Source organism: Capricornis sumatraensis, chromosome 14 (genome assembly GCF_032405125.1).
Source record: "Capricornis sumatraensis isolate serow.1 chromosome 14, serow.2, whole genome shotgun sequence".
Classification (NCBI taxonomy): domain Eukaryota; kingdom Metazoa; phylum Chordata; class Mammalia; order Artiodactyla; family Bovidae; genus Capricornis; species Capricornis sumatraensis.
This window is the reverse complement of record NC_091082.1, coordinates 15,325,849-15,339,876: the sequence shown is the minus strand read 5'-3', so window position 1 is coordinate 15,339,876 and position 14,028 is coordinate 15,325,849.

Here is a 14,028-nt window from a genome sequence, read left to right as displayed (position 1 = left end):
TATTGGCATGTTCACAAGCACTCTCCCAATGCCTGGCCTAGGTTCAAGACCCCAGGTATACCTACATATGAATGGTCTCATCAGGGCATCAGAGTGTCTACAACAGAGAACAACCTGAAGAGGCAATTAATTGCCTTTTCCTTGTCTTTGGAGCTATGAGAGCTGAACTTTCCAATGTAGTAGCCAGTAGTCAGATCTCCCTATCTATAATTAACATATTTCAAACAATATTTAACATTTTTTAAAAATCATGAAAAACACACATTTGTTGATCATAGTAGCCATATTTCCAGTATGTTCACAAGTGTTGGAATTTCAGCTTTGTAAGCTTGAATGTAAGAGCTATATTGGGCCTGTAGAAGTGTAAGGTTAAAATGTGATTCTCTCAGCATCTCTCTCTCATATGAAATTTTGCACTGGGATCAATATGTTGTTGAAGGACTCTGACTCTAGAAACACAGGGGAGGTCTGTGAACCTGGAGGAAAGACCAGGGAGATGCTGTGTGAGCCAAGCAGAGGAGGAGAAATGGGTGGGTCACCTTGTATACTAACTGTATTATTGCTCATGGTTGTCTTTCTGCAGACTGCTTCCTGGAAAGTATTAGCAGCAGTGATGCAGAAGAAAATGCAGTTAGGGAACAACTCTCAGATGGGATTAACAGGGAGAGGGTTCCAGGACCACTTGGGTTACACTTAACTCTTTGGAGATGAAGGAAGGTGAATATAAACTGAGGAAGTAGAGGGAAATGTGTGTAGAATTTTTATTTGTTCTTTTCATATTTTAATGATTTCATAGACCCGTGTGATCATGTGCTACACTGTGCTGTGCTTGAAGACATCTCTTTTTGTTTGTCCATTTAAAAATCTCCTTTCCGAGAAGACTGCTCTTTCCTTGTCCTTTCACTGCTCAGTGTGAACGCTTGGCTTCTGGGCAGTACCTGCAGGGTTTTATGTACGAGGAACTTTGGCTTTATGTTTAAATTCTCCTATGACGGCCACATCCTGTGGGCACAAAATTCTCATGGTCACTTGACACTGGAGACCAAGTTCTGGCAGTGAGTGTCAGGTGGTGGGTGAGACATGAACTCTCTCCCTCTGCATTTTCAGGACTTGTGGTTTCCCCTCAAGTTTGTCCTCACTGTTTGTTCCTTGTATGAAGGGTGCCCTCAGGGTTGGATGAGCGAAAGCTCATGTGATCTGGTCTCCCTGCCTGGGCTGAGTCTCCTGGAGCTCATCTCAGCACCACACCTCCTGAAGGATGCTGTGTTGTGTGAGAGCAGTCCATGTGCAGCTGCCTCTAGAGTCCAGCACGGCCACAGATTCTAGAGACTGTGAAGGGGCCGCTGGCTTTCTTTACACATTTGCTCTAGCAGCCCTGCTGACTTGATCTCCTGGGACTGACCAGACCTAGGTCAGAGACTCAGAGCAGCAGGACCCGGGGTGACTGCTCCCCTTAGAACCCACTACTCCCTCCAGACCAAAGCGCCAGGTGGTTTTGATCATCATCTTTGCACACTCCTCAACTCATTTGTTTACCTTTTATTTTGTTATTTGTTTCTCATTTGAGCTGTGGGATTTTCTGCTATATTTTGAGTATGAGCTCCTAATGTGATATATGGTTTGCAATTTTTCTGTAGGTTAACGTTTCATCTTACAGATTGTTGAAGAGACAACCCTTTCCCTATTTTGTTGTCCTAGAACCTTTATGAATTTCATTTCACCTTGTATGCATGAGTTTCCTTGTTTGTTTGTTTTTCATTCTGGTATTTAGGGCTATGCATCTATTTCTATGTCAGTATCATACAGCTTTGATTTCAATAACTTTGTAATGTGTTTTGAAATCAAGAGGTGAGAAACTTTGATCTTTGTTCTCAAGATCATTTTGTCTATTTGGAGTTCTTAGTAGTTCCATACATATTTTTGGAATTAGTTTTTCTATTTCTATGACAATGACATTAATATTTTGCTTGGTGTTGCAATGAATCTTTACTTAGGTTTAGGTACTGTAGAAATGTCAATAGTACTAAGTCTCCAGGCTATGAGCATGGAATGTCATGTTAATTTCTCGTCCCTTGAGTCACTCCCTCAGTGTGCTGTGTAGTGTTCAGTGTGCTGGTCATGTCTCTCTGAAGGCCCTGTGTCCCTCCTTCCCTGATCTCAGAGTCAGTGGTGGAGGGATGGGCTTGTGAGGAGACACAGTGTCTCTCCCTCCCTCCTCTCCTCTTGTCTGATGATGGTCAGCACAGGCACCCTGGGCCTTATGTCCATACCTGTCCCCTCAAGAGGAACACCTGCTGGGAATTCCTCTAAGATCTGGGTGTTGACATTGCTGTTTCAGTGTCCCAAAGGCTCATGAGTACCTGGCATGTGTGCATGAGCCCAGGAAATGCTTACAAACGAATCATCAAATCAAGCCAGTCAGATGCTCTGCAGACACTGTTGGGGTACAATTCAAAGGCCTGCAAGTCCTGGGCTTATCTAGACTTGAGACCAAAGAAAGATCCCAGTGTTGACAGAGATATCAAAGGTTTAATAGACGGGGTGATTTCCATGTCTGAAGTAAAAGGGTCCTGGAGAGACACCCACTGTGCATAGCAGGGGACAGGCAGAAGACAGCAGCTGCAGCATTCTTCACTCGGGGGATAGGGAGTCCACCAGTTACAGTGGGAATGAACAGCAGGTTGGCTTCTGGGTTGCAGTGGTTACCATGGAAACCAGTAGAGCATCCCATCCCTCTCTTAACCCCTCAGGCTAAATAGTTTCATGGGGCAGAAGTCTTGTCTTTGCTAATCTATCAGCAAACAGCTATCTTGAAATGGCCAGAAAATGCAGAGGAAATAATCAGGAGAGGGAAAATAACAGAGAGGTGGTAACATCCTATATATAGCCTTGCATGCTCAGTCACTGAGTTTTGTCTGACCCTTTGAGATCCCATGCCCCATATGCCACCAGGTTCCTCTGTCCATGTATTCTCCAAGGAAGAATATAAAGTGGTTCACCATATCCTTCTCCAAAGCCTCTTCCCAACCCAGGGATCCAACCCATGTGTCCTCCATTGGCAGGCAGATTCTTTACTACTGAGCCACCTGGGAAGCCCTACACCCTCGCTTGTAACAGAGTCCCCTGGCATTCCAAAAACTGTTCTACCACAGTCTATCAAAAGTGTTAGATTAAATGGTACTGATCTCCAGATTCATTCACTCTTCCCTGGTGACTCAGATGGTCAAGAATTCACCTGCAATGCAGGAGACCTGGGTTTGAAACTTGGGTCAGGAAGATCCCCTGAAGAAGGAAATGACCACCCACTCCAGTGTTCTTGCCTGGAGAATTCCATGACAGAGGAGCCAGGAGGGCTCAGTCCATGGGGCCTCAGAGAGTTGGACCCAACTGAGTGACTAAGCCCACGTGTGCATGCATACACACACACACACACACACACGTTCATAGGACTCTGTATTGAAATAAACCCAGCTTTACTTAGTTTGCAATGGAAAATTATCTTAAATTTGGCCACAAGATGTTGATATGACAAAACAAGTTCAAAGAAATAAAATTCTATTGCAAAGTGCTTGTGTTTCTTTCCAACTTAAGGCTTTAAATGTAACTATTCTTGTCAATCAGTGACTTCTCTTAAATGATGTTGTATTTCTTGATCTGTTCCATGTCTGTATATTTTGGGGGGGTTTGCCCCTCATATCTACTACCTCAGAGAATATCAATTAAGTCTATTGTATTGAAACCCATATGCAACAATAGCAAAATAAGATTTCAAAACTAGGAAACAATACACTGCTATTTGTATTCATTATTGTTGTTGACTTGTTTCTTGTTATTTAATAGCGAAGAGATGTCCTGCTCCTGGATCAGTGTCAAACAATGACAAACAGAGCAAGCGCTTGGGAACATAATAAACGCAGTAAGAAGCTGAAAGGATATTTTCGTTCATTGGGTCAGGTCCTTCTCTTTGCTTACCATCTGGATCTCCATGTGTTGAGAGGTTTGCCTAACCAGCTGAGGCAACAAACAACGAAGGAACTTCTCCAAGATACACAGAAATTGAGAGAAATTCATAATAAAGCATCAATCCCAAATGACCTGATATTCTTCACACTGCTTTTGATGGTCTTGTGTCCAAAACGGTGTGGTTACTGGTTAGTACTCTTTCATGAGCCTCAAACAGCTCAAGACCCTCATGCTGCAGCTTGTCTAGAAGCTGAGTGTACCGTCTGAAGGTCCTCAAGACCCTCAGTGTGTCATATGGACAGAGTGATTTGAGGGTTTGTGGAAGCCAAGAATAAATTGTACTAGAAATTGCAGATGCTAATGGTCCAAGGGTAAAACAAACAGACAAACAAACAAACAAACAAAACCAAGACATTCTGTGCGCTGTGGGTACACATTTTAGGAACTGTCTTGCGCCACCTCAGAGTTAGCACCCATGTGGACTCTGTGAATGTACATGTCGGGAAAATCCCCTGGAGAAAGGGCACGGGCACCCACTCCAGTACTCTTGCCTGGAGAATCCCATGGACAGAGGAGCCTGGTGGGCTACAGTCCATGGGGTCGCACAGAGACAGACAGGATTGAGCAACTAACTTCTACTTTCAAATCATTTGTTATATGGATATTCTAGGTGCAAGGCATTTTACTGCTATCCGGAGAAAATTGCTCTCAGAAATCTACAAATTTTCAATGTGAAATTAGGTTTAGATTTGTAACCATACATGTTAGCCCCATCTTGGTTTATTTATTCATCATAAGATTGATTTTCTTGGTCCCATGTACCAGGACACCTTTTTCATGGAGAACCCCATCCCCTTCCTTCTATACAGCAAATAGTGTTTCTCTAACCCTGCATCTCATCCTTCATTGTTCTCTCCTTTTGCTTTTGTATATATACAAAAAACCTCATCAAGGAAAAGGAAAGATGAATGGAAGATAGATTATCTGAGTCCTTTCGTATCTCCAAAATGACTTTTTCGACCCTCAGAAGACACTGATAGTTTTATTTGGTATAAAATCAAAGTGGAAAACGATTTCCTTTAAAACTTTAAAGCATAGCTCCATTCTAAACAAAGCGAGTCAAAGAGAAATCTGTTGCTGATCTGAAATTCATTTATTTGTAGATGACCTGTTTTATTTATGTGTCTGTTTTTCTTTATTTCTCTGGGAGCTTTTAGGTTGTTATTTTTATGACTCAAGGCCCTAAATCTCAGGGCATGTCTAGGTGTATGTGGCAGCAGCCATTGATTACGCTCACTGAGTATCTCCAGCTCTCTTTTCTGAGCCTTTGAGGCAGGTTGGACCAGGTGACCTGCTAAACACAGTGAGGGTGAGTGAATGAGTTCTTAGTATTTCTGCATCTCCACAGACATGGGGACAATTTAATCCTAAGAGAGAAGCCTGGCATGCTGCAGTCCACGGGGTCGCAAAGAGTCAGACACGACTGAGCAACTGAACAGAACTGAACTGATAACAGGGAGAAAATTTGTTTTTAATTTTCAAAACAAAGTATTGCTGAAAGAAGAAACCTCATCCCTTAAGGAAATTGAAGGAACAAACACCCTCACAATGAATGTGTCTACCAGAAGTCTGTTTCCTATGAGAAACAAGTTTAATGGCAATAGATGAACTGTTAAAACCAATGGGGAAAACGTGTATTCATAGACATATGTATTTTTTAATCAGTGAAATACACAAATGTAAAGACTAATCATTTCTGGTATTTTCTTCCTCTGTTCCCAACCATATAAAAAGTCAGATGGAGACAGTATCAGGAAAATCCAGGGAAATGAAACTTGGTACAGGATTATCCTTTGTTTCACACATTTATTCAAAGTATTCAGAGAGACTATTTCACTGAAGACGTAATGAAGGAAAGTAGAAAAGGTCATGGTATTTCTCAACAGGACTTTGAGGATACATCAAAAACATGATCCATGAAGTTTTAATGGATATAAAATGGGTTACTATTTATGACTTGGATACAAAAACTATTAGCAACAATTTCACCTTCAGAACTTTAGTTCAGTGGCTCTCTATGAGTTTTTTGTCTATATGAAATTCTGCTAAAAGATGGTACAAACCAATGGATATTTATCTGCAAGTACAATGCCCAGTTTTGTTTTTTTTTTCTTTTTTTTCTGGAACTGGATATGTGCTTTCAGAAGCTTTGACCTCAAACATCTACATTGCATCTTTCAGCATTAGATACAAGCACTTGGAAGATCTGCATGTAGGGCTAGGTCTTCAGAGTTTACGATTCTCAATAAAATTACCACCCAGAATATCATTCTTTAATTTATATAAATGGAAATTTTCTTTTTGTCTTTTATAATAACCTTATTACCCCCACTATTTTTTTTCTACTGAGATGGTTATATTCTGGAAAGTTTCTTCAAGCTGATAAGGACTCTTGTTCCAAATAAAGAAGAATTGACTCTATCACAAAATTTCTGGGCTCTCATGATTATCTGTGTTCCCTCTATGAAATTCAAAGTATACCACAATTATGAGATTCAAATTTGACTCCATCCTAATTTTAATATCAACAGAAAAAACATGTAAATAAAGATTTAAAGATGATACCTGAAGCTATTGATTCCCTACTGATGATTTTTAAGTGTGTATAGTTTTGAGAATTGCTTGGATGGACTTAATGAAAGTAAATTCATATTAAGAAGTATTAAATGATTACAGAAAGCATAAGAGTTACTCTGTGGGAATGCAATAGTGAAAAATAAAAGATTTGTTATGGGTTTGCATATGAACAATTTTCTCCTACCAAACTTATTTCCCAATTTCATCATGCGGGTACCAAGGCCAGTAGTTTCCAGCCCTCAAAGCCTTGGACAAAGCATATCAGTTGGTAAGAAATGGGCACAGAAACAATTGCCATGTTACAAGATTGAGAAGCTGGTGCTGGATGACAAATCACCGTTGCACACAGCCAAAATTTCCCACCACTTAGCTTCATCTGCACACCCAGCTCAAAGTAGCTGCCTCTGTAAGTGGGTGCAGTAATTCATACCAGGACATAAGATGTGGCAGTTACAACACAGGAAAATCTACAGAAGTGATCAATATTGTGTACACAAAACAAATCACTTACCCTTGATCATCATCTGTTTCCTATGGTTTATTCTGTGATGGTATTGAGAGAGTTACAAAGAAACAATTGATTTTGGACTCAGATGAAAATTATCTTTTATCCATGATACAAAAAGACATTAAATTACTTCACTAAGTTCCTTCAAGGGTACATGAATTTAGTAATTGTTTTGGTGGCTATTTTATATCAAAAGATAAGCAAAAGGAGGGTATTGAGGAATATTGAAAAATGTCAGGGAAGTTTGATTAGTATAGAAAAATGTCTCTTAAATCCAAATAATTATGAAGCAGACAGATCTTGTCATATTGGATAGTTTCTATTTAAGAAAAAGTTTACAAATATTACAGGGATAATTCTGAAATGCTAAGCTTTTGTTCTTGCAGATTCTTAATAATACACATTCAATAGCATACTTACAAGACATGGTTTTGTTGACCAAAATGAAAAGGGAAAATGAGGCAAACTCAAAATTGCCCAAAGATAAGTTTATGACAACGACAACCTAGAGGGGTGAGACGGGGTGGGACGGAGGACCAAGAGGGATGGAACATATGAATGTCCTATGGTCTGCTGTGTCACTCAGTCTTGTCTGACTCTTTGTGACCCCTGGACTGTAGCCTGCCAGTCTCCTCTGTCCATGGGGATTCTCCAGGCAAGAATCCTGGAGTGGATAACCAATCCCTTATGCAGGGGATTTTCCTGACCCAGGAATCAGGCGAGGGTCTCCTGCATTGCAGGCAGATTCTTTACCAGCTGAGCTACAAGGGAAATCCGGAACATATATATAATTATAGCTGATTCACATTGATGCATGGCAAAAACAAGCACAGTATTATAAAGCGACTATCCTTCAATTAAAAATAATTGTTTTGAAAAGATGATTTAGGAATAGCAGAGGAATTGCAACTTGGGACATGAGATCAATAGCAAATAACAAGCAAGTCTGTTTAGGGCTTGAGGTTAAGTGTATTTATGGGCAGAAACATAAAGACGGGAGAGTTCAGTTAGAATTTTTTTAAATGAAAAACCAGTGGAGACATGCTTTGCTAATTCCCTACTCAGACGAAACCAGCCTCACTAGACAAACAAACTCAGTTCAGCTTATTTGTTGAGACCAACCTGACCTGGGTCATTTTTTGTTCATCCTCTGGAAACCATGAAGGATACTTTCTGAGGTTGGTACAAGGCAACACCTGACCCTCTCTCTCTCATTTAAGAAATACCAATATTACTAGTTTTTGGTAAATCACATATTTACAGCAAATCATTTCTCATTTCTTAAGTTTTTGTCTTCCTGAGGGGATGTGTTTGAGATTTTTCCATTTTCCATTCTCTGGCTCCATTTTACATTGAAATTCTTTTACAATATCAATATTTCAGCAAACTCAAGAGGAAAAAATGATAGAATGACATGAAAATGACAAAATAAAATTATTTTATTAAGTGATTTTTAACTTATAATACCATCTAAGTTCTTCCCAGGTGGCGCAAGTGGTAAAGAAAACCCCTGCCAATATAGGAGACTTAAGAGACGCGAGTTTGATCCCTGGATCAGGAATATCCGCTGGAGCAGGGCATGGCCACCCACTCCGGTACCCTTGCCCAGAGAAGCCCATGGACAGAGGAGCCTGGTGGGCTACAGCCCATGGGGTCACAAAGAATCAGACACGACTGAGAGTCTGAGCACAAGTGAAAACGAGGATTGCCCGCAGTGATTTGGAGGAGGCTGAGTGCTTCAAAATACAAGACTTTTCTCCTTTGGTTACAGACAGTAAATCAAACACAGCTACTTAATTATTTTCAGCAACACTTTTTTGGTGAAAATGTTGGTCATTTTATAGTCATGTCATAGTATGCTTTTTTGCCAAAAACATTAAAAGTCAATTAATTTCATTACAAAGTGATAAGATTCAAAATCAAATCATTTATGACTTAGTTGGCCCCTAAAACTCTAAAATTGAAGTATTTTTCAAGTAATGTTTTTCTAAATATTTTTTGTCTAAGTTTGAATTCTTAGCTAAAGTAATACATCTTTCCATTTTATTTATATTACTTGTTATAATTTAAATCAATAATTGTATTTATAAATCTCAACTTGAGTGCTTACCTTAGGCTTAGTAATAAGAGCATCTCATAGGCCCAATCTTTTGTCAAGTTGAAATATTCCAAGACATCCTCAAGTTTTCTTATTCTATATAAGTATTAATATCATAAAAATCAGGGAATGGCAGTCTATAAATTCAAGAATGTTTCCTTTTGGAATTGTATTTAATTTTAAAGTGCAAAACTATCTAGTCTGTTAGCGCATGAAATTAAACCTGTTTGTATAGAGAGAAAAAGGAAAAATATGTCTCTGAGTACAACTCTGTATTTCTTTGAAGTGTGACTAAATTACAGTGCAATTTCTTAGATTTCTGTGTTACTTAGGAAGACAGACATTTTAACTCTATTGCAACATTTTTATTAATAGATATAAACAGTAGAATGAAATTTATTGAATACTAAGACAGTATATAATCTTTAATTATAAGCCAAATAACCTTTTTTTCAGAACCATTTGGTATAATCTCATTGATCCACCACAGTTAAGGCTGACCTGTTCCTTCAAATAATATAGACTGGAGAACATTCCTATAAAATGATCAGAGATCAAAATGAAGTAATAGTTATCTAATGCTCCACAGAGTAAGTGTTGTCTGTTTTAAAAATTTCCCAGCGGGTACTATTTAATTTGCTGAATTTTCCCAAAATATGTCCTTCAGATTCCAGGCCTTGGATTTTGATATCACCATTATCTCAGATTTATTCAGATGGAGAACTACTGACTTCTGTATTTTTCTCAGCGAGGATCTAAACTGAATAGGAAGTATGCAGTGATTTGGACCAAGTTACAGATAATCATTAACTGTATCAGAACCTTGGAGTAATGACAGATTGCTTAGTGCTGCAGTAGCAAGTAAAGAGGACTTGAAAATAATACAGCAATAACAGATACAAGGAGCATGCATTATCTTAAGAGCTGAGATTGAGCATCCAGGAAGAGACTCCAGGACTGAAACCAGGCTGTTGGCATTGCTACGGTTCACAGAATTGCAGAAACTTTTGTGGTACTCCTTTGCTGAACATCTCAGGACAGCCTTCACGGGGGAGCGTACCACTGGAGGCACTTGATTACACACCATCCTGGGGGTGCTGAAGGGAGCTCTTTGCCACTGGATGTTTTGACCACCGTGTATCTTAGGAGACGTTCTGTGGACAAGCCGCGCACACTGCAAAGTTGGTCCCGTAGAAAGAGCAGGCTTTTCTTGGCTTTGCTGTTCTCACTAACATTTCCCAGGCCTCCCAGGTGGAACAGTGGTAAAGAACCCACCTGCCAAAGCAGGAGATTCAGGAGATGCAGATTCAGTCCCTGGATTGGGAAGATCCCCTGGAGGAGGAAATGGAAACCCACTCCAGTAGTCTTGCGTTGGAAATCCCATGGGTTGAGAAGCCTGGCAGTCTCCAGTCTGTGGGGTCACCAAGAGTCACACATGACTGAGCATGCATGCACAGTGGTGTTTCCAAATATCCGAAGCAGTTGTAGGAGGCAAAAAGAACACCCAGAGAACCCTTCATCACGCTGCTCCTCAAGCCATAGCCCCCTCGTCCATCTTCCTTCTTCTCTCCAGCCTTCTTACGCTGGATTGATACGTAGTATTTGTCGTTCACCCCAACTTAGGTCTGCTTGCTTGAGGCACAGCAGAGCCATCTGTGGTCACCAGGCAGTGGTGAAGGAGAGTACAGTGTTTATTGCCAGGCACCAAGTAAGGAGAACAGTCAGCTAGTGTTCAAAACACTCAAACTTGTCAGTGGCTCTCAAGGAAGGGTTTTTAAAGGCAAGGTGAAGGAGAGGGTGGTATGCACCTGGATCATGTACATCCTTCTGGTTGGTTGGGGGTGAGGTAACAGGATGGTTTTTCAGGAACCTCAAGTATCAATTTTCTGATTCCCACTGGTTTGGGATCTATGTGCTGGTGGTCAGCATGGAGTCAACTTCTTCCCTTGTGGGGTTTCCGTATCTGCACAACAACTCCAAAGTATGGCTCAGAATATGACTAAGAGCTCTTAAAGAACAAAGTGTCCTTGACTCTGTTTTTTGGCCAAGTTAATACTACTTGGTCTTGCTTGACTGTTTTCCTAGGACATGGGGGATGGTGTGTCTGTCCCTAGGAAGGCCCAGAGGGCGCTGCTCAGTTTCATATCTAGGGTTTCCAGCTGCACTTAGAAGTAACAGGGAGAAAAGTTTCTACTCCATTTCCCTGACCGAAAGTCTAGCTTTGCATTTAAAATTGGTTTTCTCTAAGCACTGTTTTTCTGGCCTTTAAACCTACATTGGTGTTTCTTTTTGATTTTTTTCCTTTCCTTTTTTTTTTCCTTTTTCTCTCTCTTCATCTCTTTCCCTTTCTACTTTTCCCTCCCTTCTCTTTCCCTCCCTTCCCTCCCTTCACTTCCTCCTCTGTCTCTCTGTCTTTCCTGTCCTTCTTTTCTTAAGTAATTTAACAACTGTTTATTTGTCACTAACTTTTCCAGTGATATCACCTTCATGTTTATATTGGTTTTGAAATATTAAAGTGACAGGGAAAAATACAACTGTGGCAAATCAAAATATACTTTGTCTACACAACTCAAGTTTTACCAAAATAAATATTTTCATCATCAGAAATAATTTTATTATTTATTTTAAAGCAATGTAACTGGTAGCAAAATGGTACATAGACAATAAACAGAATCAAATCCCATAGGGTTATAAGAACTAATACTGACTTCATATTCTATTTTCATGTGCAAGTGTAAGTAATTTAAAAAGGCAACCATTTGTTAAAAGGCTTCTATAAGTGTGTTTTTATTTTTTAAATAACAGAAAGTGTAATAAACTATCATCATTATAGCAAGCCGATCTGAATTGTGTTAAATATTAAATTTGGACTAATGTTCATAGTCAAAAATAATAATTTTAAAATTTATGAAACACATTTTTTATTTTTGTAGGAAATATAGTCAGGTCCTACCTAGCGTAAAACCCTAGTCTTGGCAACTGTCATAATGCAAAAATACTCAATTTGAGATATTGGAGGAAAAAGATTTCATAAAACTTTATACTTATTCCTAAACACAACTGTATGGCAACTCAAAGAAATATCATACTTAAATTTCAATGTGCAAATATGAAACAAGTTCATTAAATTTATTGTTGTTCTCCATTACATATATTAATTCAATTCTGCCTTCAGTTTGAATAATTTCTATATGACTATGTTTGTCAACTGTATTTCACCTGTGTTTATAACAAATACACATGTATAAGCATACCATCTTTGTTTTAAGTTGTGTTTCTATTTCCTTGTTTGGTTAAAGAGAATTAAATATAGGGTCTCCCTATTTTAGGGGAAATTCTTGGTGTTCATGTTGTTCTAAAATGAGAGTAATGTAAAATACTAAACAAAAACAACAGCAAATAGGCATTTCATATACACAAAGCCAAATTATACAATAGCTGTAATCTATAATTTCACATTTTATATTTTATATTCACAGAATTGGGGGGAATGTTAGAGTTTACTTGTTACCTTTAATCTTATTTTCTTTTCAGTTTATCTGCTTCTTTGTGTAAAGAAATGATACCACATCTCTTTCTAGTTTTAAATGTTCTACCTTCTGTTGAATCAAAATTCAAAGTAAAATTCAGAAAAAAAATTTGGAGCAAAAATATCTTTAAATTTTTTCAGTATCTCTTTCATGGGAATGACAACACATTCCAACTACCTTGCAAACTAAGCTCTGTGTTTTTCAACCTGTTTCTGAAGGGGACTAATGCAACATAGGTAAGAGCGCTGGAGTCACCAAGGGCCACCTTTTCTTTTATAACTGCCCAATTCTGTATGGTCTGCATTCAATGTAAATGGCAAAAACTACCTTCTCTTTTTGGCCACGCCACACAGCTTGCAGGATCTTAGTTCTCTGACCAGAATTAGAACCCAGGCCCTTGGCAGCGAAAGCACAGAGGCCGAACCACTAGACCACCAGGGAATTCCCCCAAGCTTCCTATCTTTATTTTGTGTTTTCCACACAATGTTCAAGTACAGTTACATTAGATAAAAATTTTGATATAGCATTTTTTGGAATATGATTAATGCTAAAAGCATAAAGGAAGACTTCTAATGTTTTAAATTCTTTGTATTCTATCAAAAGCATAAATATGTTTCTTTTAAAGTATCTTTCTATTGAAACATACTGTATAGATATATAAAAAATGTTAAAGCTCAAGATTTTAATGAAAATCTTTACTTAATATTTCAGTTTCAACTCTTGGAGTAAACTTAAATCGACAAATGTGTTTCAAGTATTTTCCCTATGTTAGGTATTCTCTGAGGAGAACAATATGTTATGAAAACGATACATATTTGCTTTTATACTTTTCTTGGCATACAATGTGTGTCAAACATAAAGTGAGGGAAATTTCATGTAGTTAGTATTTATTTTTGTTTGTTTTGATTTCTTCAGAGTAATAAAACATGCTATCAACATGGCAAATTCTAAAATGGATATCATATCATATGAAAAGGCAAGAAAAAGGTTAAAAAGACTGAAGGATTCATATTCTAAAGCAAACTATGATTCTTACACAGAAGTCAGCCACATAAATTTGTTTATCTGTGTAGAGAAGACTAGACACAGTATGATGAGCTGTTTATAGAACAGCAATGTAATAGGACACATTTAATTTTAAGAGGAGCAACCATCTTCTATGTCCACTGGGATGCACCAAATATAGTTAGATTTCTAGTTTACTTTCACAAAGCCTTAATACTTTTTAAAAAATTGGCTTCTACAGTTTGCATCATTGTCAAACAAGGAAACATCAGGTTTAAATTTTTGTG